The sequence below is a fragment of the Bidens hawaiensis genome, unplaced genomic scaffold, assembly GCF_021521415.1.
Source record: "Bidens hawaiensis isolate Kalapana, Puna unplaced genomic scaffold, B.hawaiensis_p1.1 tig00038378_1, whole genome shotgun sequence".
Classification (NCBI taxonomy): Eukaryota; Viridiplantae; Streptophyta; class Magnoliopsida; order Asterales; family Asteraceae; genus Bidens; species Bidens hawaiensis.
Genome location: NW_027496734.1, coordinates 1 through 8,093, shown reverse-complemented (window position 1 = coordinate 8,093; position 8,093 = coordinate 1). Strand labels below are relative to the sequence as shown.

The 8,093-nt window shown below is 33.7% G+C and overlaps 1 pseudogene across 1 annotated transcript; it reads right to left on the bottom strand.

The window, feature by feature from the left end:
- Positions 1-266: 266 nt before the first annotated feature.
- Positions 267-8,019, bottom strand: LOC143590274 (myosin-1-like; annotated as a pseudogene). The gene is made up of 21 exons (XR_013145448.1): positions 7,374-8,019; positions 5,791-5,892; positions 5,563-5,706; positions 5,320-5,470; positions 5,192-5,219; positions 4,932-5,098; positions 4,770-4,833; positions 4,575-4,673; positions 4,392-4,495; positions 4,171-4,309; positions 3,971-4,089; positions 3,642-3,884; positions 3,459-3,536; positions 3,187-3,345; positions 2,895-3,101; positions 2,604-2,809; positions 2,179-2,314; positions 1,977-2,106; positions 1,760-1,906; positions 1,616-1,683; positions 267-1,148 (listed from the first exon to the last, which is right to left on the bottom strand). The product of XR_013145448.1 is annotated as a myosin-1-like (transcript).
- Positions 8,020-8,093: the final 74 nt, after the last annotated feature.

The window sequence follows — 8,093 nt, the reverse complement described above, 5'->3', positions numbered from 1 at the left end:
CAACTCAAAAATTCAAGAACCGGTCCCGGATCATCGGGTTGAATCAGATAGGGTCCGGTTCCTACCAAAAACGGGTAGGAACCGGTTCGTTTCCGGTTCGGGTTCACCGGTTCGGTTCCAGGAACCGGTTTGAATGATCATCCCTACCTCTAGTCGCAGTCCTTTGGGAACAAATACTAATAAAAAGTGGGATCATTATCAACCAATTCATTAGTTGAAACCGGAAACAACCAAAAAATAATAGTTGAGATTCATAAAAACCAATACAGTGATTAAAAAAACATCTTCAATTCAAATGAAGAATAATTAGTGTTTTCGTTTGCTCACCAGAAGCGATGCATCGACATATTGATGATCGTCAAACACCCAAATCCACAACAAAATATAAGTATAAACAACAAACCAAACGATCGACATCCGAACCTTTAAAACACTTGCTATACATCGCGTATTAAAATTTAAAAACCACGTAAAACTCAATTAACCCGCGAGCTATTAAGCCTTCCCCACCATTTCTTTTTACCTTTATCACCATCACCCTCTTCATGCCCAAGTTTGTTCAAAATTACCTTTGTCTCCCTCAACCTCGCGGTATAATCCTTCTTCCAACCTTCAAACATTTGCTTCAACCGCCTCAGTTCATGATCCGGGTTCAAATTAGCCTCGACTTGACCCGACTTCACTTCCACCAAAAACTTCGCATCATCTCCAAACACTTGACTTCTTTGTTCAAACTCTTCAGCTAACCGACTAATCACACTCAAACCAGCACTCATCGGTCTCGTATTTTCATGCCCGTTTCTTCTACCACCACCGTTTGTTGCAGAAGCATCCCAACTAGGGGCAGTTTCGTCATTTGCCGTGTTGATTGATGCGTCTGAGTTTCTTTCTGAATCATCATATGAAAGACTCTTTTTGGCTATTGAAAGACTTGATTGTAACGAGCGCATTTGTTTTTGCCATACTTCTTCCATTGACTTCATTTTAAGCTCGTATTCTGACCAACGGTTTTCGTATTGTTGGAGACGTTGGTGGAGGATATCGTTTTCTTCTTCTTTTTCTCTTAAACCGGCTTCGGCTTTTAAGATTCTTCTTTGTAGTTCAGCAAGATATGATGATTTTACCATCACTTCATCCGACACATTACCCTGCTTGTAAAAAAATACGATTTCTTAAATAATACACTAACGCATCAATTTGGACACTTGGAAAATTCTGATTATTTAAAAAGATAGTGATAAAATGGCCAAAAATGATTTTATGATGATTGTAAATATAAAAATATAAGTCTCTGAAATTAGATTAAAAGAAATTGTAAATAGGTAATTATGAAAGTGTAGGGATAATCATGTAAAAGTAAAGTCCAGGGACTTATTTGTAAATTTGGCAGAAGTCAAGGACTTATTTGAACAGATAATCAAATTCTAAAACTCATATCCAAACACACCTAATAAATAGATTTTAAACAAAATGATGCATAATTACATAATTGTGTACATTTAAAAGCAAATATTATTAATCTACCCATCATATATACCAGATTAATTAACATAAACTGTTTGTTATTTAGCACCTTAATATAGTTGATAAAAAAAATAATAATATATAAAATTACCTTTCCAGAACCAAATTGAAGTAAAGCAATGTCCCCTGAGCATCTTCTAACCAGCCAGCCACGTATAACTGAAAAGACGTTTTTAGTAAGATAAAATAAAGACTAAAATGACATTATTTATTTAAACTTTTCATAACATAATACCAGCTTGTAACGTAATTGTCGCGCCATGAACATCATCGAATCTTTTCTTGCTTATTTTCGCTTTAATATGCTTTTGTATAAGCACAGCTGCCCTGTTTCTATGTAGCAATATTGCAAACTCCTTTCTAGTTTTTTGACCGCGAGCAACTGTAGAAGAATATTGTAATTTGTAAAATCTCCATATACATTTCACATAAAACAAATTAAATTAACTTACATGCTTGAAGAGTGAAAATTCCTCTTTTAAGCTCCTTCATATATCGACGAGCTTTGTGACCTCGAAAGCAGCTTTGAACACGTAATATACCGTTAAGTGTTCGGTTTCGTGTATCCTCAAGTTTACCGATCTGAAACATATTTACAAAAGTTAACATGTTTGTAGTTTAATAATTTAAAAGTTATTATTTTTTTCGTCTAACCTGTCCGGTACGAAAGAACAACTTTGTGTAACCAATTTGATACATTTCAGGAAGAATATCAAACTGGTGAAGAATGGCAACTGATACGCTTAGTGGATCTTGCATTGCAACATGTTCTAGCAGAAGAAAACCATACCTAATGCAAGAAAGACGTTGGTGTGTAAATAAATATTATCTTTGACTAATTTCCAAAAGCGAAAAGTTTATAATTTGTAAAAAGGGATTAGAAGAAAGAGAAATCAAAATATAAAACGTTTTAATATTCATGGCATTTATCCTCTTCCCTTAACTTGCATTAATATGAGAATATGAAGTGTAAGGAGAAGGGTATAATAGTCATATGATATTAAGTTTTTGGTTGGGTAAATATGATATTATGCGAGTTTTCAAGGGGGATATATGTAATTGCCCCTAAAATAATATACCTTCTTGCAAATTTCTGATGGGACATTCTCGTCGGAAATCCAGATCTTGAAATTCTAACAACTTCCAAGACACCACAACATCTCAGCTGTTGTAACACAAGTCCTTGTTGGTAAATACCAGGAGATTGTGAATTATTAGGTTTAATGCAGCGTATGAAATGAGGTGTTGTGCTTTCCAGTCGTTGCATTAATTGGAAAAGTTGGCTCTGAATAAGATGAAATAAAGCACATTAACCTTTAAAAGATGTTAAAAATAATAATGTATGAGTATGACCTTTAGAATGACCATACCTTAAACTTAGTTACAACACTAAGCTTCTGAGAATCTGCTCCACCTGATTTATGTAGCGGTCCAGGAACGGGTTTTTCTGATGAAGAAAGCAAATTTGACGCAAATGCTTGTGGGAGTTCACATGTGCAAGAGGATAAAAGTTGGATGGAATCTAAATGTAATAAGTCACGGTTTTTCTCCAGAAATCCACTTGTATCATAAATAACCTGAACGAGAACGATTTATATTAATAACTTAACACCAAATAATATAATCATTGTATTAAAGAAAGATGTGTGTATGCGTGCTTACTTCTCCTGCATAATGATGAACGGTAAACGCTTTTCCTCGTTCTCCTCTAAAACAAGAATTAGTTTTTAAATGCTGTTTTAGCTTTGTTGCAAACGTCATATCTGTGCCATTTGGGAAAGTAGATTCTTCATCCAGTAAAGTCAGTAGACCCAATGGTTTCTGTTAAACAAAATTTTAAGAAAAAAACAAAAATTTGAGGAATTTTGCTTTTAGAAACAAAAATAACAATAAATACAGGAAAGATAGGATAGGTTATGAGATAAGCAGGAAACCTTTTCAAAAAGATTAAGACAATCTTGATTGTCTTCAAACTCCACTTTAGCCCAATCAATGCCATCTTGAATGTATTCCTAAGACACCAGATTTATTTAACATGAAAAAACTGTTAATAAATATACTCACAAAATATAATCAATTAATCACCACTCATGAAGTTTATTAGTCAAAAGGACTACCTCTTGTTCTAACTTGAATAAATGGCGATTGAAATGTTGCTGCAATCGTTCATTTGCATAATTAATGCAAAACTGCTCAAAACTATTAACATCAAATGATTCGAACCCGTAAATATCAAGAATGCTAATAGATCTTCCTGTTCGACGTTTGCCTACAGCAAGTGATTTGTTGATTTGTTCCACCAACCAATCAAACAAACAAGAATATATTGATTTTGACAAAGCATCTCTTGTGTCAATTGCCTGAAATAATTATGTTTTAAAAATAATCACAATAAAGTTAACCCCATAAACTGTTGTGATAAATTAATGAGTAACTGTTTACTTACCTGAGCTAGTGTTAGCTTTTGAACAATGATATCATTATTAACTTTCATTTTTCGGGTAGATAAAGCAAGCTTTAGATCATCAGCCTCACAACCGATTAACTTAGCCACATTCAGCAAAGCTGTTATTGACATTATTATAGTAAACTTAATAAAAATGCATGATTAATTGATCATGTAAATAATAAATAATTAAAATTTACCTTCATCAATAACAGGTTCAACATGGTTTTCATTATCAACTATAGAGAATGTCACATTTCCAAGCCACAATACTGCTGCAAGCATTGCAAAAGCATTTTCTTGATTCTCTTTGCTAACATGTACAGTATCCAGTGCTTCCTGAAAAAAAGTAAAAACTTAATAATAATTATCTATCTATTCGTTTTATAATAAAAAAAGGGTGAAACGAGAGATACAGTACCACTACAACACGAAATTCTTCAGCATCATCGACCCCATTGATTGAAAAACAAGTGCTTTGTTGCAAATACTTGTACTCATTTGCACTCTTCAAGTTTAATTTCTCTGTAACAGAAAAATAAAGATAAAGAAAGATTAATACTTAACAGTTTTATTAAGTTGTTAAACATTCAGAAATTACTACCTCTAAGAGAAGGTGGAGCTCCTGCACAAAGCTGATAAAATGAATGGTACGACCGTTCTCCCTCTGTGCATTGAACAACTCTTGACTTTTCAAGCAAAACTGCAAAATGTTGAAAATAACAGGACACCAATGTCAAGTAAATAATAAAGAAAAACTTTAATTCAAAATTTTGAAAAGAATTGACATTGATCTTACATGTCTGGATCTTGGCACCAGATATTTTTCCAGTTTCACTGAAGTGAATTTCAATCAATTTTCCCTGATGTTCATATATGTTATTGTTAGAAGATAGGAAAATAGAGCTAGCGTAATTACGTAAAAAAAACCTTAAATCCAACATAAAGAAAAAGAACTTACAAAACGACTCGAATTGTTATTTCTTGATGTTTTTGCATTACCAAAAGCCTCTAAAATCGGATTGGTTTTCAGTATTTCATATTCTATTCCACTTCCACCTCCCAAAGCAGCCAAATATTGCATTGCTATCTTTGCCGTTTCAGTTTTCCCCAGCTCCACTTTCACCACTAGACAATATAATATAATATATAACATGAGTGCATTATATTCATATGTAGTAGATAACATATAAGCATTCCTATAGAGATTCTTGAACTAACCTTATCACAATAGATTGGTTTACTTCATCTGCAAGACGAAACAAAAGGGCAAGAATTACATAGTCAGATGACCAAAGTGACAAAAGAAGCTTCATAAAAGTATAAAAGGGAAACATTAAAAAAAAAACCTCTAATCATTTCCCGGATAGCTGTATCAGCAATAGCATATACATGAGGACTGTCTATGGATTTACTCTTATAGGCTTCAATATATTCACTCCCGTATAATGGGATTTTCTTGAAGGGATTGATGGCAACCAAAACCGGTCCTGCTTTGGACTGTTAACAGAGAATGAGGCGAACACAACATCAATAAAGATAACAAGTTTTGGAATGCATAGAAAAGCTTTATAATATGGGTTGACACTTACATAGATCATGTCTCTATCATATCTGTATTGAAGATTGTACAAGACTGATGGTTCGTTTAGATAACTTAGTTGCATAAGATCATCTACTCCATCAAGGATTTCCGGGTTTGCAGGTAATAGGCTATCAGAACTCACCTTTAATACCTAATAAAATGAGAGGTCAAATAAAAAGTTGTGATTATTTGAAACACCAATAATATTAAGTAACACATAAATGAGTTCGCGTACTTTTTCTTCAGAGAATGATATGAGTGACTCGGATCCTGAAATAGATATAATCTTGGCCAGCTCCCAGTTCCCATCAGATGTTTGGAACCATGATTGAAGCTTCTGAATCATCGAGATGAGTAATATTAGATGCATGACAATATGCATATGTATATAGGTTAACCTCAAAAGCCAACAATACGATAAAGTTGTACTAATATAAATTTGCAGAGTTTAAAGTAAACTCACAACACATCGAGTTAATGGAATTACAATGTTATGTTGTCCTATGAATAAGGTAGCTCCTTCCTTGAAATGCAATATCAGTTTATATATTCATTATGTATCCAGAAAATTGAGACTTTTCTCACTGTGTGAGATTTGATATTTTTTAATTTACTGTAAAGTAGATGCTAGTGTTTCCAGTCTAGTTGAATGAAAGAAAAGTTCACTTGTAAATAATAATATTACAACAGATATAATCCCTATGGGCACTACATAGCCTTTTCATACATTGGGTTACAAGATACGTATTCATCAAGTAGTGACTGAATCTTGCTAACTTGCACCTTGATTTCCCATTTGGGTTTTTTGGGTGATCAAATATTACAGCAAACGTTAAACACAAACATTGTCGTCTTGTTAAATGTCAGCCAACCAATTAATCATTTGTTTGGCTTTTAAATCACTCCTTGTTTCTTGTCATGCATAGAAAATTGAAAATAGATTCGAAGATGTATCTACATAACGAAATTTTATAAAGACTCTTATCACTAATGTGCCTGTTAAACTTCCTTAAAACAAAGGTTGCTTAACAACTTGCAACAATTAACTTACAAGGAAACATAGCAATAATCTGCTAGCAAAAAATCAGGAAAACTGATTTATCAATTTTGCACTTTAAGATATGTGTGGCACAACTTTACCCACACATAGTCAATATTTATTCTAAAAAACTAAAGGAAAAACAGCCACGTAGATCAAGCTATCACACAGATCACATATTCAGTTCACATGCCATTTTTTCCAGCTTACAAACTAACTGATACAACTTTACAGGCATACACATAGAAACAAACAGACACAAAATCATCTGTTCATTCTTTCTTGTCTTTAATACACAGAATCAATCTCATTTGTCATCATCTTGACATCATCATTTCCATCTCTAACAATCAAACAACTGCATCGTAATGTGAGATTTAAGTGATAGTTCATCATGCTTTCAAAAATTCTATAGAAATCCACATAAAGTTTCTAATATATGTTCTAAACATTTTTCAAATATAGGCTTCAAATAATATCTGTGTGTGAAGATTGAAGATGTGGATGTGTTGGATGCTTGAACAGATTAAGCAGATGAAAAAACAGAAACAAGAAAATAGCAAGGCAAGCTTCAACGGATCTATATGTTTTTCAATATTACATTATTACAAATTCTTGGATTGACCGCTTGATACGATCAAGTAAACATATGTGTCAAAATGAAAACTTTCCTATCGAATCATGTTTCGGAGATGAAGTCAGAAAAGAAAAAAAACAATTACAAGATCGAACAAGATCATTTTTGCAATATATATCAAGAACTTGGATACCAGATTTACCTTTGTAGCCACATAAGAAGCAGTATCGCCCCATCTCTTGTTACCCCAAGACCCCAAAACCGTTCCTTGAAGAGAAACCGACGGATTAACATCTTCAACCTCATCATCCACAGAAGGCCTCTCAACAGTTGAACTTAAACCATATGGCGACTCATCTTCCACATCCCGATCCATATTCCCACTTCCATTCTCCGGTATACTAACCGAAATCCCACCACCTGTCCCCTTCTCAGTCTTCTCCATAAACCTATAATCCACCGGCAACGACTTGATTGACTTAAATCTAGCACCGCCACCACTTCCCCCTTGTCCAACAGTCGCCATTATTAAAACTTGCACTTATCCTAACGAAAAAGGTGGTATGGGCGAATGAAAAGAGTATGGAACCGAACCAGCTTGGTTGTCACTCAAATAACTAAACTAACATCACCACATAATAAAGGTGATAGGTCATCTGCCGAAAAAAGTAACAATGATTAACCTTAAGGTCCTACTTGAGTTGCTTCTACTTATATTATTAATGGAGGGGACCCTAAATAACATAACATTACAACAACACTACTAGCACTTTTCTTTCGGATCGAACTCCCGACAACTTCAGCATCAAATCCATATCATCAACATCATAAAGGTAGTACACCAATAATAATAATAATAATAATATTTCAATCCACTCTTTGCCAAACTTGTTGCAGATTGATTGACTGACTAACCTAACTT